The following is a 19,449-nucleotide window of genomic DNA, read 5'->3' on the forward strand; positions in this document are numbered from 1 at the left end:
GCAGATCTTTGAAGAGGTCAAAATCTTCTCTCCTGAAGTCCAGCACTATGATCTTGCTTTTTGCCCTGCTCTTAGGATCCTGAACTCCATTATCTCATGGTGACTGCAGCCAAGGCTGCCTTTGACCTTCATACCACAACCAGCCCTTCGTTGCTTATATGAGGTCCAGCAGAGCATCTCTCCTTGCTGGCTTCTCTATTACCTGTGTCAGGAACCTCCTGGATTGCTTAACCAGCTGTTTTGACCCTCCAGCAGTCACTGGGATGGTTAAAGTCCACTATGAGCATCAAGGCCTGTAAATGAGAAACTACTTGTAGCTCTCAAGGCCTCATCTACTTGTTTCTCCTGATCAGGTGGCCTACAGCAGACAGCTGCTACAATGTCACCCATATTGGTGTGCTCTTTAATCCTTATCCATAAACTCTCAGTTGGCTCATCATCCATCCCTAGGCAGAACTCCAAGCACTTCCGCTGTCCTCTCACATAAAGGGCAACTCCACCTCCTATTCTTCCCAGCCTGTCCTTCCTACAGAACATATATCCATCCATTGCAGCATTCCAGTCATGTGAGCTATCCCTCTACATCTCTATGATCCCAACAAGATCATGCAACTGCCCACAGATCTCTAACTCCTCATATTTATTCCCCATGTAGCGTATATTAGTGTACAGGCACTCAGAAGCACAGATTTATCAATGGAAACAGAGGCGGCAACCCACGTTTTTGTGAGAGCTGTCTGATCAGCTCCCAAGAAGGGGGGATGACCCATCAGGCATGCATTCATAAGATGCCAACTGAAATGTCAGCTGTGCAACACAGAATTAAGACACAGAAAGAGTGAAAGGATTAAACCACATTTCTAGGATCCATAAATGACCAGAAGAAAAAAAAAAACCACAAACTTTTTGGAGTCACCAAGCCTAGCTCATTTGATAACCAGCACAAATTGCTAGCCTTTCATAGTCCTTTATGGGTCTTTTCATAAGCAGCAAGTTAAACAATAGCTTTAACAATACAAGAATATTGTTATTCTCCTTAACTATTCATACGTCCCCTAAACTTGAGATCAAGGCAGTAAAAAATTCTTCATGGTAAAGTGTCATCTTCCCAAAATAACAACAAAAATCATCTGTGATTTCGTCTATGAATGACAAATTTATCACACAGATTTCCTCTCTCTCTGTGAGACAGACAGGGCAAAGGTCTTACACAACCAGGAGCAGAAAACTCGGGTTATCTCAGGACACTGACAGAGAACTGTAAAATGCCTTTCATAGTCTGAGTTACTGTTTATTTGTGGTTATACTACACAGAGGGTATTGGTGTATTTTTATTGCTATGCTCTGTACTTTCCCAATGTTCCTTCCCTTTGGACTAGTTAATTACATGCTCATAGACATCCTCTGCTAGAGACATCAGTAATTTTCTCAGGATGACCATGCTCATTCCCTGATTTTTGCCAAGCTCATCATTCACAAAGAAGCAATCAAGATAATCTGATTTCTGCCATAAGACAAATTCTTGCTGAGTGTTGTAAGACAACAACTTTGTAGAGTTAGTTAGTTTCAAAAACTTAAGGTTTAGGAGTTTGTTTGTTTAAGGGTTTGCAAAATCTGCCAAAGTTGATACATTTAGTTGCTAAACAGAAAACACAGAGGGATTGTTTAATTAGCATTGGCCACCTCAAACAGCCCACAGCTACCAACTTCAGGCATTTTTTCAATGGAGAAATGAAACCACAGTTATCACATTTCCCTTAACTAAGAAATGCTGCCTTTGCTCTCCCTGGCCTCATTCAAAAACAGCAGCATCCTCACTCCAAAGGCTGCCCCAGAGGAGCTGCATTTAAGAGCTGCACTTTTTCCAGGAATTTCCCACTGAACACTGAGAACAAATATGTTTCCACAGCTTTTGTGGATGTAACACACTCCTGACATGCCCAGCATTTCACTACCTGCCACTGCACTGTAAGAGGAGCGTAACTGAACTCAAACCCTGGGCAAGGACATAAGAAGGGGAACGCAATTTATTGTGCTTTCCTTGAATACTCCAGCATAATCTGTCCAAAAGCTAGCAATGCTCAGAAAGAATTCCCTGCTAGGTAAAAAACATCATACTCACTTGGACTGCAATACAGGCATCACTCCTCTGCTTATTCAGGGAAAGAATAGCACATCTGTTGTCCCAGTCTCTGCAACATTAAGTTTATCACCCCAGTGAACCATCTGGGAAAAGAAACTACTGATTTTTGCACACTTCACTAGTTAAGACTCAGCAAATGAACATCACAGTGCCAGCCAAATTAAAAAAAAAAAAAAAAAACCAAAACCAGGACAGTCACAATTGTTCGATGCATTTAATTATTCACTGAATTTCTTCAGTAGAAGTTTAGAGCAAAATGAGATTGGAAGAAAAGACACTCTCAGGAAGTACAGTCCTTTCTCCTAACCCTATTAATGCATCTCATTCCATGGCTCTCTAGTACAAAATAACCATTTTCTAAACTAGGGATAAGAATCTGGGATTCCCCTTGGCCTTCCAGGAAGTAAGGATGCTTGATAGAGGGTTACAATCCTTCTTCTTTATTTCTCTGACCCTGTAAATCTTGCATGCATGGAAAAGGGACAGAATGGTTCTGTTCCAGCCTTCCCTGCAGGCTCATGTTTAGGGTATTCTCCTAAAAAGTGAAGATCTCAAGACCACATAGAACCTACAACTCCCACATTCCACTTCTTCAAAGGGACTTCTAATCACTGACATAAGGAAAAAGTGGGAGCTGCCATTGCTCCTCTTCCCATTTTGAGCAGAACTGAAAGCCATTCACATATTAAGACACTGCATGTTTACGCCAGATGAATTTGGCCTCTGCAGGGCTTAGGGCTCAATCATCTCCAGCTTAAAGGGTTATGTAGGCTCTCAGCTTTCCAGAATGAAAGACTACACTTAGGAACCATGGAAACTCTGTGGTCCACAATGAGGACAAAGCTAAAAGGCAGTACTGCAAAACTGTTCCAGTTCTTTTAGTTTCAGGTGAAGTGGATGACGGGCATCCAGCCATGGCTGTACATGGATCCATATACAGAAGGAAGGATGTGGTCTGAATATACTCCATAGAAGAGAGAGATTTCTTCCTGCAAAATGCTAGCAGAACATTTCAAAGGGAAAGTCTGGAGCAAGGAAGACATACCCCTGGTGGAGGAAGACCAGGTTAGGGAGCACTTAACAAACTGGACATACGTAAATTCATGGGCTGCACCCACAAATACTGAGGGAGGTGGCTGATGTCATTGTGAGGCCACTCTCAATTATATTTGAAAGGGCATGTCAATCCTATCGTCAAGAAGTAAAAGAAGTAAGATGTAGGGAACTACAGGCCAGTCAGCCTCACCTCCATCCCTGGCAAGGTGACAGGAGAAAATCCTACTGGAAATTATTTCCAAATATATGAAGGACAAGAAGGTGACTCGGAATAGTTAGCATGGATTTACCAAGGGAGAATCATGCTAAATCAACCTGATAGCTTTCTAGGACAAAATTACTGGCTTGGTAGATGAGGGCAGAGCAGTGGATGTTGTTTGCCTTGACATTGGTAAGGCATTTGACAGTCTCCCATAAGGTCTTAGGGAAGCTGATGAACTATGGGCTGGATGAGCAGACAGTGAGGTGGACTGAAAACCAGCTGAACAACCAAGCTCAAGAGGGTTCTGATTATTTGTACAATATCTAGTTGGCGGCCAGTAACTAGTGGTGTCCCCTAGAATCCAATGTTTGGTCCAGTACTCTTCAAGAACTCCATTAATGATCTGGATGCTTGGACAGAGTGCAGCCTTGACAGACTTGCAGACAATATGAAGTTAGGAGGAGGGGCTGTGTACACAATGGTTGTGCTGCCACTCAGAGTGAATGGAGAAATAGGCAGGCAGGAACCTTATGAAGTTCAACAAGAAGAAATGGAATGTCCTGTGTCTGGGGAGGACTAACCCCCATGGACCAAGAGAGGCTGGGGCCACCCAGCTGGAAAGCAGCTTGGCAGAGAAAGACCGTGGGGTCCTGGTGGACAAGCTGAGCATGAGTCAGCAATGCAACCTCATGGGAAAGAGCAAGAGCCTGGTGGGCTGCACATTAGAAGGAGTGTTGCCAGCAGGTGGAAGGAGGTGATCTTTCCCATCTGCTTAGTACTGGTAAGGCCACATCTGGAGTATTTGCCCATTTCTGGACACCTCAGTACAAGAGAGACATGGACATACCAGAGAGAGTCCAACAAGGGCCATGAAGATGATTAAGGAACTGGAGTATCTCTCCTATGAAGAAAGGCTGAGAGAGCTGGGACTGTTCAGCCTGCAGAAGACTCAGGAGGGCTTTCATCAGTGGGTATAAATTTTGTGAATGGGTATGAATACCTGATGGAAGGGAACGGAGACGAAAGACCCAGGCTCTTTTCAGTGGCGCCCACCAACAGAACAAGAGGCAATAGGCACAAACTGAAGCATATGAAATTCCATCTGAACACAAGAATGGCCTTTTTTATTGTGAGGGTGGTCAAAAACCGGAACAGGTTGCCCAGAAAGGTTATGACGTGTCCATATGGGGAGATATTCCAAACCTGACGGAGCACAGGCCTGTGCAACTTGCTGCAGCTGACCCTGCTTAAACAGGGAGTTTGGACTAGATGAGTTCAAAAGACGTCTTCCTACCTAAATCTGCGATTCAGAATATGAAAGGAAGTCATCAACACAACCTGAAAGGATTTAAAAATATCAAGGGAGAAAGGTTCTAGGGATGCAGAAGAAAAAGAGAAATTAAAGGCAGGAAATAAGTTTTTTCCAGTTCGAATGAGTATGAAAGAGAATGAAATGTATAGCACAATGCTACGTGTGTAGTGCAGACAGTGTCATATATTTAATAGTAGCTAAGCAGCTACTTTAAGGATACTTCCACCTATTGTCTGATCCATTTGTCTGTAGCTAACTACTGTCTTTGATGCTAAAGGGCAAGATCATTGGGATCTTCATCTTTTATGGTGCCCTGATAGAAAAGAGCTTTAGCACACCCAATCTGTAACCAGGCTAACTGGTGTTACCACCATTAAAATCATTACAATACAAATTATTTCAATGTAACAGATGGAAAAGAATGAGAGAAAGACGGTAAAAAAAACCCTCTCAGATGAGAATATAGTTTACAGCGATCAGATAACTGAAAGAGGAGTAGAGGGAACAGAAATAGGATAAACAAAGCTAGAGCAATGCTTCTTCTCCAGTGTGGCAAAGTTTTCCCAAAATCCCAGTTGAAAATACAGACAAAAGGATACAGACAGTTCACAAGTCATGGTTATGGGAAATGAGGAAAGAAAACAATAAATTTAGGGTATTAACCACTTAATTGCTAGACATCTGCTAAATCTGCAGAGTATCTATCAGTTTCCTAACCATGTACCATTTGATTTTCCTCCAAGGAATGTAGGAAACCTTGAAATCATAGTGGTTTTGATAACATGAGAATAGACTGAAAAGCCCCAGGGTAACAAACTCACATGCTGCAGAGTGATGTCTGATACATTTAATAGCATCTGAAAGAAAGTTTGTTGTGACAGCTGTGGAGTAGGATGGCTGGAAGGCTAGGTGGACTTGCAAAATGAGGAGGAGATTTCTGCCTAAAAATAAACTCACAGAGTTCTTCCATCACTTAGAAAGACATGGGGGGGCGGGAGGGAAAGCTTTACGGTCTTGAAGAGTGAAGCAGAAAAGCAGACATTCCTCAAAGACTGTTTTTCCAGAATTGTCAAGATTCCTCATCTGGGAGAATGTTTAATCAGTTGGACAATCTTGGCTTTGGGAACACTCACAGTCAAAGTTATCATTTACATTACAAAATCCTTAAAATGAGCCTTTTTACATCTAAGGCTAAGGAAAGGAAGAGTACAACACAATATGGATACAAGACTTTAAATACAATACAAAATCTTATTACTTGGACCAAAAAGCCTAAAACTCCAAAGGAAACACCTGAGCTGTTTTACATTTACCAACTTCAGAAGAACTATCCTTATTTGCTACAACTGAAGACATGTCCTGAAATCCTTGAAAAGATAAGTGTGACCTAGTAGTATATGACGATATACGCTCAGGTAGTGATATTGACTTACACAGACAGAATAGGAAAGAAAATGTTTAAAGAAGGCTAAGGATTAAAAGAGACAAAGTCTAAATGTGCCCAGAGACACTGCAGTCATAGCTCCCCATCTGGCAAAAGAAAAACTTCATACCCTATTTATACTCTGTATGGTGGAAGTAATATAGCTTAACACAGGAAGGAAGCAGTAAAAGGAACCACACTTAACTCTTGCTTCACCTGCAAGCCTCAGAATAGTAACAGGCTACCTTGATATAATCTTATTCAGTAGCTGCTGCTAAAATGGAGGGCACTAATCCTAAAGACTCACACCGTAATCCATGTGCAGAGTGGTGTATCAGCAAAGACACAGAAACGACGTCTGCTACTTCCCTAGGAAGCAGTGACAGCCAAGACAAAAATTAAGTAAAAAAACCCCAAAACCAAACATTATCACAGAACAATGCCAAGGCCATGTAGCAGCTGATATTATTCTTAATGAGCATTCAAAATACAAACAGTTCCCGAAAGGAAGTACGTTATCTTTTCAGAGGCAAAAGAGGAATTCAGTGGGATTTTTAGATGAGAACAACTGAACAGAACAGAAATATTTAATGAAAGGAAGGCACTTAGGAAACAACGCCAAAATACAGTGTTGTTCATACTACAATGAATGCCAAAGTACATAGCTAATGCCAGCCGATGGCACTGAAAGACAACTGGGGGTCATGGTGGGAAAGATGATTTTGGACAATTAAATCAAAACGTAACAGAATAGGGTTGCAATGATATTGATATTGTCTGGTATTTTGATGCTCAACTTCGGTGACACTTTCTTCAAGTCCACAACTATTGCTCTAGGGTAAAAAACAAGACAGGTTGCCCTCAGACATAGAAAGACTGGCTTATAAAAAATCAATATATTCACACACACTCATTTTGAGCTAAACATTAGTGGCCTCTTAGAAATTCAGGGAACCCTTCCTGATTGTAAAGGCCCTTGGGATAGACACATATCTTGTATCTTTTCATGAAATTCATACATAATTGAGACACAAACTCTTGAGAACTGCGTATTTTTCTTTCAGCCTTTCCTAAGAAAGGCTGAAAACACTCCCTTTTTATTGAGGCAATAAAACCACATCTTCTCTTACAACCTCTTCTGTATTTTCTTATCTGAGGAGATGAATTAGGCTATGGAAAAGAATGAAGTACCCAAGAGAGAGAAACAAGAGACCACAAATTAAGGAGCACCAAAGACAAGAATTACCAGCAAGGCCCCATACTTAAACATCTATCACCCAAAATTGTAAACTGTTTCTTTTTGAAAATATGTTCAACAAGACATCTTATATCCTGTATTTAGTTAAACTATTCCCACAAGTCTGATGCTAAATATTTTCTTTCTGAGTTTTTATTGAAAGACGAGCAAACTGCATCCAGCCAAATGACAAAAACCTATCTTCATACCAGGAGAAAGCCTAAAACAGAAGGTATGAGCTATGAGCAAATGATCCATCTGTATCTCTGGATAGCAAAAGCTGCTAAAGTTGATGGTAACAGCAGCAAACCTAGTTTCGTTAACAACAGTCAGTGCAGGGCTGTTACTGTCACAAGTTGGTCTGCCACCCCTGTGAAAGCCAAAAGGAATCGAACTGCCAAGTATCTGGCACTCGCAGGCACTTCCTGGTGCTCCTCCAAGCAGCATTCCAACAGAAGGCTGTTCAGTCCTACAGAACACGTATGCTTTATGTTGCTCCAGATTTTGGCCAGAAAACACAAATACTTCAACTAACTCCTTCCAATAATTAAATCTTAGTTTTAAAGGTGACTATACACTACTAAGGGTCAGGATATTTGCCAAAATGAACCACCAAAGTAAGTAACCTTAGTTACTAATTATGTAATGGAGTGCAACAGGCCATGTTTTCTGATGAAATAACCTGTCTGGCCTTAACAAAAACCACACCAGATAATAATCTCACCTATACACATTATATACCACTCTAGAATTATAAACTCTTAAGTTAAATACTTAGCATTTCTATATATGACAAGAATAATATTCCTCTATGACCACGCATCTACAAAGCATTTTTTGCTTTGTATATGGAACAAAATTTTTCATTTTAAGTCAACAAGTTCAGAGAACAGTTATGCACATTATTAAATGCTTCAAAGACCAAAAAAGGCAGGACCAATATTTTTCAATAGTATTCAAATATTTTAGCTATTTTACTCCACAGAAGTACAATCTCATTTTACAGACACGCCAATTCCAAATCAAGTCAGTAATTATTCAGCATTGCTGAATATGATGAGATATTTAAGAATATTAATAAATAAAAATTCCAGATTAAAATAACTGTAACTTTTCTGAACATCTTTGTTAGTTTTTTTCATATAATTTTCCCTACAGTCACAACAAAGGTATGTTCCTCATAGTGCTACAGTAACAACATTCAAGTGGTTTTGTGAAGCTGAGAAATCTGGTGAACATATTGCTAGACTTGTTGAGAAAACTGATATTCTAGTCTTTTGCTTCCTTACTGTAGGATACGCCCACCAAGCCTTCCCTTACCAGAGCAACAAAGGACAAATTTGTAAATATAACTATATGAAAAAGGCACAGCATCAAGAATTTCTCATTACAATTGACAGAAATAATTATCTTTATGATGCACACATTTCTTTACTTATAGGAAAGGATATTAATTTCATTGAGATATGTTATGAAGTATGTCGTTTACGATTTCATCATGTTCACGAGGGCATAACACTGGTACTCAAATATCACACTGTATTCCAACATATCAACATAGGAAAAAAATTGCTACAGTTCAGTGGCAATATACAATTGGGACCACCATCCCATCGCAGACTGCACTGCGACATACAAACAAGAGCAAGCTTTAAAAGTTTAAACATACAGAACCAAGGCAAAGAACAGACTGCAAACAAGATAAATACACTTTACTTAAAGAGCTTGATAGAAAATTGGTTTTCAGCCAATTTTGAGAAATAAATTAGCAAAACCAAACCTCTCTGATGTTGAGGAAAGCTCCAACACAGCTTCATCAAAGCTACTCCCCAGTGCAGCACACATTTGATCACGGAGCACTAAGCTACCATGCATATGACAGTTCTGATTCTGCATTTAACTTCTAATTACTTGTTACTGCCATTTAAGAGACAAACATTTATCTAACAATTTTGCTATTGCAGGACAAAAAAAGTCAGTTATGACTGCAGACTGCAGGATTTTTATTTTTTTTTTATTGCAAGTGGCATTCAACAGTCCCAGTTACGATCAGGGTCCACAGTGCTACCCAGTGCACAGATACACCGAGACAAACATGCCTTTAGGGCCTTACAACTACACAGGCAAAATGGACAAACAATTGGAAGAGGAGGGACCCAGAAGTGACATCTCCAAGTGGTTCAGTTGCTACATGAAAGACATTTCAATCAGCATGACCACTCGGCCTCTTTCTCCTGGCACTACTAAGAGGAGCTAGTCAAAATCTTGCTGCAGTAAAGCAAATGGCCGTATTACAAAAAGTCAACTGGAAATCAAAGTGGAAAAAAAAAACAACACCAAAAAAAACCCCAAAGAACATACCAATTACACAGACAGGGCAGTGACAAATACTGACACCTGTGAGTTTGGGTAAGACTATTCCTATTTTTCTGAAGCATGCAATTCTACTTCCAAAGTGAATTTTTAAAGTTGTGTTTAAGTTGTGTTGGTATTTTTTAAAATAGAGGATAGCAAAATAGTTATAAATGTAAACAATTATTGTATCTGGTATGCTAGTAGTAAATGAAATAATGAATCTGAAAATGTCTGTCCTCAATTTATTTTTGTTCACACACTAAAATGGCTGGCATGTTTCTCTCCAGAATTCTCATGCAGTGACTCAGAAGATCCATCATGCAGGTAACCTGTGAAATAGCTTACACTGAGTTGCTATAGGTTAGCAAATCTTGGATAAGTATTGACAATTTCCTGTGTAGACAAAATTTGAACATGGGTAAATATGTACAGGGAAATCCAGATGTATTGATTTAGCTATAAATGGTGATTTTCAAAACCACATATTTGCCTTATAATTACAGAAAATTCAGAGGGCTTTATCCACAGCATGACTAGAGAGACTATTTAACATTTGGGGCTCTGGTGTTACCAGTATGAGGAAAAAACGGAGCCTCTGACTCCTTCAGTGAATCCAGATGTTGCAAATGTCAGTCTCTTAATGAATTAAATGCAATTCCAAATTAAATGAAACTGGTATTGGAGGATTGCTTACACTTGGTTTTGATTTTATCACAGCTTGCAAACAGGGGCATTGATAAAGTAGAGTTTACATAAAGTTACAACTGCTTCTTCATTCAGAAGCAGCCAAAAAGTCATCTTTGACTCCTTGATGAAGTGCTGATACTTTCAGGATGACGGTCTCACCACATGTGCCCATACTTCCACGATTTCCATAGTAGGGTCACTCCTCAGAAAGCTCTTCTTTGAAACCACTTCAAAGCCGGGCTGGGACATAAACAGTGCTTTGGGCAATGAATTACGTATCAGTCCTGCTCCCCGATGATGACAACTTCCCAGTTATCCTCTGGAATAGATCTGATGGCCAACACTAATCCTACATTCCTTACTCCATGTTTACCAACAGGCCCTACTTGTTGAGTACAAACACCTAGAGAGCAGGCAAGCTCAGCAAGAAGCCTACATTTCTGAAGTTTACTATCCCATTTAATTCCTAGATTAGAACTTTTTCTACAGCAAAGCTACCTTTTGCTTTCAGAAGAGCAGCTGACCTTGCACAGGCCACCACCTGCAGTTGCAACGATGCTTGCAGGTGCAGCTAACAGCCCAGCTGTTACCTCACTGCAGCTGAAAATGTTTTCCAGGAAAAAAGCTAGTATTAGCTGACTTACATCCTTCCCATGCCGCTTGTCTGTAGGGACAGGAGATGTTAGACAGCATGTTTCATTTTGAGAATTTTTGGAGGTTGCGTTAGACAGATGCCTACTGTAGTTGTTATTATTATTTATCCAGTGTGCATCTGTTTTTTTATATACAGTTCACATACTGATAAGCTCCCAATAGTTATTTTTACATAACATTCTTCAAAGGAACTTTCCCATGCTCCCATTCCTGTCTGCATGCTGCTCAATCGGCCTGCGTGTTCTGGATTTTCAGAAAACAGTCATCACAGAATCATAGAATAGTTTGGGCTGGAAGGGACCTTAAAGGCCATCTAGTCAAACACCCCCACAATAAGCAGTGACATCTTCAACTAGATCAGGTTGCTCAGAGCCCTGTGGGGCATCTACCACCTCTCTGGGCAACCTGTGCCAGTGTCTCACCACCCTCATAGTGAGTAATTTTTTCCTAATATCTAATCTAAATCTACCCTCGTTCAGCTTAAGGCGATTCCCCCTTGTCCTGTCACTACTTGCCCTCATAAACAGTCCCTCTCTGGCTTTCCTGTAGGCCCCCTTCAGGTACTGGAAGGCTGCTGTAAGGTCTCGCTGGAGCCTTCTCTTCTCCAGGCTGAACAACCCCAACTCTCTTGTCTGAATACATTTAATTCTAATACCAACACATTGGCAACAGAAGCAACGGAGAAGTGCCGTATCTTCCAGCACTACAACAATAAGGAAAAGCCAAAGGAGATAAAGCAGCATGTAAAAAGGGAGAAAAAAATTAGAAAATGTGACAACTACTCCCCCAAAACATAACTGCTCTGATTTTGGGAGCAGTTCTCTGACCCTTGAGACTTGTAAATGCATGATAATGGGACTGACAAGAGCATAGTGTGCAACACAATGATGAGATAGCTGAGAGGGCTTCACCATCATCACAAGAAAATGGCACTCGTTTAAAAAAAAAAAACCACAAAAAACCAACAACAACCAAAAATATAAACATCAGATACGTTTTATAGATAAATATATCCTGTGGTTTTTAACTGCTGGGTTCATCTCCTGTCTTAAAGTCAGAGTCAGCAAAATAGGATTCACTTTGTACAGGAGTTTGTTTATGCTTCTACTTTAAATAAAACTTGCCATATGATCTGGATCAAAGAAACATAGGATATATCACTATTGATAATGATAGCTCCTCAAATAAAGCTTAAAACATTCATTGAGTTCTTTCAGCCTAAAAGCTTAGACCATAAGGCAATTTTCACAAATTTGTTTCACAAATAACATCAAATGGGAGAGTATGATGTGGGGGAAAAAAAAAAAAAAAAGATTTCTAGCTATGCCAAAACTCCCATACTAGAGAAAGCATAAAGTCTTGTTCACTTACGAGCACAAAATAACTCACGCTGTTGTGTCAAAAGGATGATCTTTACTCAAAAATAATATTCTGGGCCAAAAAATCAGACCTACTTTGAGCAATGAGAGGACTGCTAACAGAAACCCCACTTAGTGCTGGGAAAATAACTTTTTCCTCTTGGAAAAAATCTTGCAAATGAGTTTTCAGCTCATCTACTGCCAGATGTAAATATCAAAAGGTAATCATACTATTCTGACCACCTCTTTTTCCAATGAAACAAAAAATTCATTGTCCCAGTCAAAATTTAGATGTGAGGCTGAAGAGACTGTTGTCACCTGCTATGAGCACAGCAAACTCTTAAGAGATATTCTGACATTCAGTGTAAGCTGTTCTCTCCAAGATTCTTCCAGTTTGACCACTTTCTCCTCTCTTATCACCAGATTTGTTGGAACAGTCCAAAATTGGGCAAGTACCAAAAAAGCCCCATATGATCCACCCGTATCAGATATGCTTGGTTTGGCTCTGCCAGGTCTTTTTAATAATTATGACTGTAGTGTACACCAGACAGCACTGAAAAGCAAGGTATATCTGCTGACTTGGGTGCCATCACTTGCTGGAAACAAGCACATCTGTCCTCCTTCAGTTAGAGATATTCCTGCTCACCACCACCCTTTCTGCAAGTTTTCTCTTCAGCTATAATGGTAGGTCCAAAATGAAACATGAATCGCAGACCTTAGCTGCAGTAGTAATGTATGCTAAAATCAGTGTAGGTGTATTTTACCAGCCTACAGACTGGGCAACAGAAAATTTGGATCAGTTGTGGCTTAAGTCCATCTAGGTCCCAGCAGCTGCAAGTAAATTAGACAAAGGCAGTGTCCTGGTTTCAGCTGAGAGGGTTAATTTTCTTTATAGTAGCTAGTGTGGGGATATGTTTTGGATTTGTGCTGGAGACAGCATTGATAATATAGAGATGTTTTTGTTCTATGGACCTATTGTTGAGCAGTGTTTACGCAGGGCCAAGGCCTGTTCTGCTTCTTGCACTGCCCTGCCAGCGGGATGGCTGGGGGTGCACAAGAAGTTGGGAGGAGCCACAGACAGGACAGGTGACCCAAACTGACCAAAGGGATATTCCATACTATATGACGTCATGCTCAGTTTATAAGGAGCTTAGGGAAAGAGGAATGGGGGGGCGGCAGCGTTCGGAGTGATGGCGTTTGTCTTCCCAAGTAACCATTATGTGTGACAGAGCCCTGCTTTCCTGGAGATGGCTGAACACCTGCCTGCCCATGGGAAGTGGTGAATGAATTCCTTGCTTTGCTTCGCTTGTGCACATGGTTTTTGCTTTACCTATTAAACTGTCTTTATCTCAACCCACAAGTTTTCTCACTTTTACCCTTCCGATTCTCTCCCCCCATCCCAATGGGGGGAGTGAGTGAGCGGCTGCGTGGTGCTCAGCTGCCAGCTGGGGTAAAACCATGACAGGCAGTAACTCAGAGCCTACAGAGAGTCTTCCAAGCCTATTCCCAAAATTTCTTTGCTTCTGAAAACCCTCTAGAGATTCCTTACACAACAATTATTTCAAGACAACCATACTGAAAAAGTAATTAAAATCAAGTTGACTTTCTTCTCCTTCTAGAGTATCTCACAGTGCATCACTGAGATAGAAATTGTCTGCTCTGTGTATTTTTCAGCATCACTGAACACATTACCTGAGACTAGTAATGTACTTTTCTGCCTTATCTAGCTGTCAAAAGAAAATATTAATAGCCCATTGCTGTATATGATCAATCTTAAAGAAATTAGTAACTTACAATTCTTTTTTGCTTCCAAAGCAATAAAGAATTTCATTAAACTAAAACTCCAAGAAGTGTTTTTGCAGTCTGCCATGGAAGAGCACTCATGTTTTGTATGGGAGAACACGACCAGAGAGAGCACTAGAAGGTGAGCCCTGTGATTCAGAACAGTAAAAATCAACAAGATCAGAAATGCTAATCTCAAAACCTGTGGAGAGCAGAAGGGGAAACCACTACAGATAAATCAAATTTATGCTTTGGTCTTCAAAAGTTACAGATAAAAAAGTGGATGCTTTCCCAACGGAGTCTGTTGGCTCAGATCTCATTTTAAGGCCTCAAAAAAGCACATTTCTTCCTCAAATGTCTATTGGCACACGCATAGTATTACATAAACCCCTTTTGTGGGGCTACTTGAAACACAAAATTACTTTTGACTCACTTGTCTTATGTAAATTCACAGTCAAGGGCCTCCTCTGAAAAAAAAAAACACAAAAATTAAAGACATGGGATATCAATATACATGTAGCAGATAAAAGCTAGAAAAATTGGGTGAGGGCGGAAGAGTGATCTCATTCCCTTTCATACAGACTGTTATAGCAGGAAATGTACTATCGCTACCTTTGAGTAAAAGATCAGACACCATAACCACCAACTGGAGAAAAAAAAACGCAAACCACACATACCCTTAACCCAGAAATGTTTTCTCACATCAGTACTAAAACAGGCTTCACAAGGGTGACAACAATTCTCAGTTGCAAAGATGCTACATCTGTGGGGTCACAAAACAGGTTTGGGCAAATCCTGAGCTGGTGGAAACTGTCACTGTTGTACTGAAAGCAGGATGGTCACTCATACAAGTTTAAAATAAATCTTAAGTTGTTTGTATTTCCTATGACGTAAGAAATGTCTATGATAGGTGACCTGAGATTAACCTCCTCTCACTGTAACATAAAGATCATTGATTTAAAATTTATCTATCTTAGACAATTAAGTATTGAGATAAATCTGACTGGAATTTTTCTTTTCTAAAACAGCATTAGTATCTTTTAAAGCCAGGTTTTAAGATCGCAGGTCTTTTACCATACCTCTGATTGCAATGGGTAGCAGAGAGAAATGTTTTACCAAAATATATAACAACTTCTTATAGATGTATTTGAATCCATATGTCTGTTCATTAGATACTTCTACCGAATCCCTCTTTGGCAGCAACAGCACCAAGGGGATTTTCACATTTTTCTCTCACGCTCACTGTGGAGAAAATTCATCAAACACACCTAGGTTAATTGGATCTAAAAGATTGAGAAAATATTATTATTATTAATATCAGGACAGACAAAAAGAATCCAAATGAGCTGGGAGTCTCAGTGCTCTCCATTAAAAACAAACAAACAAAAAACCAAACCAAACCAATGTCCTCCACCCCACCCCCCCAAAAAAAATCAAACCATCAATAAAAACCCCCACCACTGGTCCAATCTCTCTGCCTGAAAAAAAGAAATCAAGCCTCTTGTAAGATCAAGGCACCAAAAGTATTGTTTATAAAACTACAGGCTAACAAGGTTAACATTTTTGTCAAGATGACATATATTTTTTCCTTCTGTTGTAGAACTGAAACACAAAAGGGCAGAGCATTCTTCACAGATTCTGTCAGAAATATTGACTTAATCAAGTAATTGGCATTTAGGAAATTACGAATCAGAGCTAAAAATTCACTATTGCCATCGCAGTGAAAATGTAAGTAACTAGGGGTCAACTGAAGAAAGAATGTACATTTTTTCAGTACTTTGAGATTACTGCAGACATTTGGTTACAAAAACGTGAAAGATTACTGCAATGCAGTTTTTGACAGACAATATTTCCTGTCAAGACAAAACTGAAAGAACTGTAGAGCTTCAAGATTGTAATCGTTTCGTACATTTCTACGCACAAAGTACTTTTTTAAGCAAAATATTTCACCCCTGCAGCTGCTATCTGTTAGATGTACTGCCATCCTTCATCTTCATCCTCCCACAACTGGAAAGGAAGGAAGAAATGACAAGACAAAGTTTTCAATCTTAAAACAAGAAAGTTTTATACACTATAGCAGGAATAGATAAAAGAATCCCATGTGCATTATGAGTTCGTGCAATTACATCAACAATAAGAGACTGTGTAAGTTGCTTCCTTTCCCAATTTGGCATTAAAGACATGCAGGCATTTGCAAAACTGTGTTATGAAAGAAGTAAGAATTTATATGAGCTTTTACTGACAGATGTCTCCCAACAGGGGTCAATGCCAGGTTGTTCTTCCCCAGCCCAGATTTGCAATCTGTTCTTATCTGATTTAGTATCTTATTGTTCTGCTGTTCAAAAGAATTATATATATTTTAAACACCAAGAAACAAGATTGGGTAAGACAAAGGCTTAGTATGAATCTCTAAAGCTGCAGTGGCTCTGATCCAAGTTTATATGTACAGACTGCATCTGAAAGACTGAAGTTTGGGTAAAGTAAAACTGATTACAAGACACAATTGATAGATGCTATCCAAGACAGAGTGGGTATGTCTTAAGAAAGGAGTCCAAATTTACAAGGAAATAAGGGATGTAAGAACTCTCACGGATATGGCAGGCTTTGTAGGATTTCTTTGGGGTAAGAAGTGTTTGAGGTTTTGTTCAAAATAATAATCTAACAGAGGGAGCACCAGACAAGACTGGAAGGTGATTTTTAAGAAGTGATAGTAGGTAAGCATGAGGAAGACTTTTAATAGAAGCTTTCATGCTCACAGAAAAATAAGCAGAGCAAAATCAAGGCCAACTTTTGTCATCCTAGCTCAAATCTTACAAATTTCTCAAGCTAAAATAGAGATACATTCTAGATATACGTAGATGTAAGTAGTCCTTCCATTCCCACACAGGGAATTTGTTCTACAGTCATACCAAGGATTGCTTTATAAGAACAAACACCCACATGCTCCCATTGACAGATTATAAGACTTACAGTCTTTTGATACAAAAGAGCAAGCAGATGTGGAACAATCTCCAGCAACAGTAAAAATTAATCTAATTTGGAACAGAGTGAAAGCCACAGGCAGGCAAAATTTTGAAAATTAAGGCTTACAAAACAAGAAATCAGGATTTCAGGTGTTGCATGTGTATGGCCTCTCTGAGCAAGCGCTTCAGGTGCTTGTGCTGCACTTAGGAAAGTCAGGTCCTAAAAAAGACTGCAGTATGAAGGAAGAAACAAACAACCAACAAGAAAATGGGAATCTGGTGCTGGTATTTTGAATTTTCTCTTCAGTAGTTCTGAGCAGACTTGTACCGTCAGACACAACCACTAAATTCAAAAGGCTCCTCCGTATCCAATGCTTCCTTAGTAAAATCTGATTCAGCTTGCAGAACTTTCACTTTTTCATGTTTTTTAATCTGACTTTTCTCTCCCTCATATATATTTTAGTACTTCTATAAAATATGTATATGCATATACACATATATAAAAACTGTATATAAATATTAAAAAATGCCTCTCCTCCTATATACTTTTCCCTTTTGCATCAATTTGAAAAAGGTAGTCTTCAAAGAATAAAGTGCTGTCAAAACAAATCTAACGGGTACTAGTTACTAGAATTTCGTACTCAGAAGCACTTTACATGCTGGGATCTCTTCACTATGAAGTGTGCCATAAAATGTAATTAAATATCTAATGTATCCATCTGGTATTTAAGGGTTTTATGCGTTTGCAGTGGCATAGCTTTCGGATCAACGCTGTTCTCAATGACTGCTTTCAGACCACAGCAGAGCACCGTGCCTCGCCTAACGCCAACCATGCGTCCCCCGAGCACATACACGATGGCCAACTACAATTTAGGGTCAATGTTTGTTTTTAAATTAAGAGGAACGAGAGAGTAAGCAGGCATTTCTTGTCATGTGATGGTTTGTCTGTGTTCATGAAGAGTGATGGAGCTGGGGTCTGTCCCCCTCCGGGGAAGGGCAGGAGGACGGGCGTGAGGTGGGCCCGACACCCCGCTGCCAGGCCGGGGGGCTACAGCTCACGGACCAGGGCAGGGCTTGGCCCGGCGGCACCCGAGGCTGCGGCCCAGCGGCTGAAAGCTCCACTTCGGAGGGACCCCAGCACATCCTGCCAGGGCTTTAAAACAAGCCCTCAGCAAGAGGAAGAGACGGAGCTGAGCCCCGCCAAGGCGCCGGTGATGGCGGCCTGCGTGCCCCTCCTCGCCCCCAGCCAGGCGGCGGAGCCGGCCCCCCGCGGGAAGCGTGGCCCCGGGAGAGCACTGCAGCCCAGCGGAGGGGCGCCGCCAGCCCCGCTCCTGCGGCAGCAAGCAGCCCGGACAAGCGCTTCCCGCGGCGTGAGGAGGGGAAAGAGGAGAAGAGAAGGAGGAGGATGAGGAGGGGAGCAGAGCAAACACGCACCTTCCCCGTGCAGACCGGGCCGCGGCGGCACCAGTACAACCCCCGCCTCCGCCCGGCCGGCTGAGACTGGGGGGGGGAAGGAGGAGCCGCCGCGGGGGGCGGGCCGTCTCCGGGCCCGCTGGTGCCGATTGCACCGAGGCCGCCTGAAGCTGCCTCAGGGCTCCGGCCCGACCCGGCGTTTGCGGGTGAGGCCGGCCATTCCTCCCCCTTGCCGGCGGGTCGGGCCGTGGCGCCTCCTAAGCCTCTCTGAGGCGAGACGGGCCCGGCCCGGGCGCCCCCGCCCGACCCCGGCCTCTCGGGGTGGAAGCCGAAAAATTCCCATCCACACACCGTCACCTTCGGGGAGAAATCCCCTCGGTGCGAGGGGCTGCCCGCTACGTGGGACTGTGGTTTTGTAGGGCGGGTGTGTTAGTGGTGCGAGGACGTCCAGCAAACGGATGAAGCATGAGGAGGCTTTCCAGCTGCCTGCATGGTGGTGGCTTCTTCCCTGGGTGCTTCAGAGCGTGGCAATACGTGTCGTGTCGTGTTGTGTCATGTCATGTCGTTGGTTGATGCTGAGAGCCGTCACTGCCTTCGCACCGCTGGGAACTGAGGTAGGGCCACCACTGCACGCATGGCAGCCTCCTGCACAAGTAACGTTGCCCTCATTTAAATAAAGGTGTGTTTATAAAAACACTTAGGTAAATTAGTGCAATTTCTTCTGTAGATAAGATCTGAAAATACAAACATAGGTCTTAATCTGCAAACACTTGAACTGAAGCTCTTGATTGGTTCTATTTAAGTCAATGGAACTACCCAGGTGCTTACAGGTAAGTGTTTTTAGGATCAAAGCCCTTGGTGCAT

General features: G+C 41.3%; 1 protein-coding gene across 1 annotated transcript in view; it reads right to left on the minus strand.

Annotated features, from left to right (window-relative positions):
* The window catches only part of CPQ (carboxypeptidase Q), a 158,597-nt gene extending 139,859 nt beyond the window's left edge, over positions 1-18,738 (minus strand). The window contains exon 1 of the mRNA XM_075743663.1: positions 18,607-18,738. The gene's annotated coding sequence lies outside the window, so the exon portion shown is untranslated. The remainder of the gene's footprint in view (positions 1-18,606) is intronic.
* Between the last annotated feature and the right edge of the window lie 711 nt (positions 18,739-19,449).

The sequence above is a fragment of the Balearica regulorum genome, chromosome 2 (genome assembly GCF_011004875.1).
Source record: "Balearica regulorum gibbericeps isolate bBalReg1 chromosome 2, bBalReg1.pri, whole genome shotgun sequence".
In the NCBI taxonomy this organism is placed as follows: Eukaryota; Metazoa; Chordata; class Aves; order Gruiformes; family Gruidae; genus Balearica; species Balearica regulorum.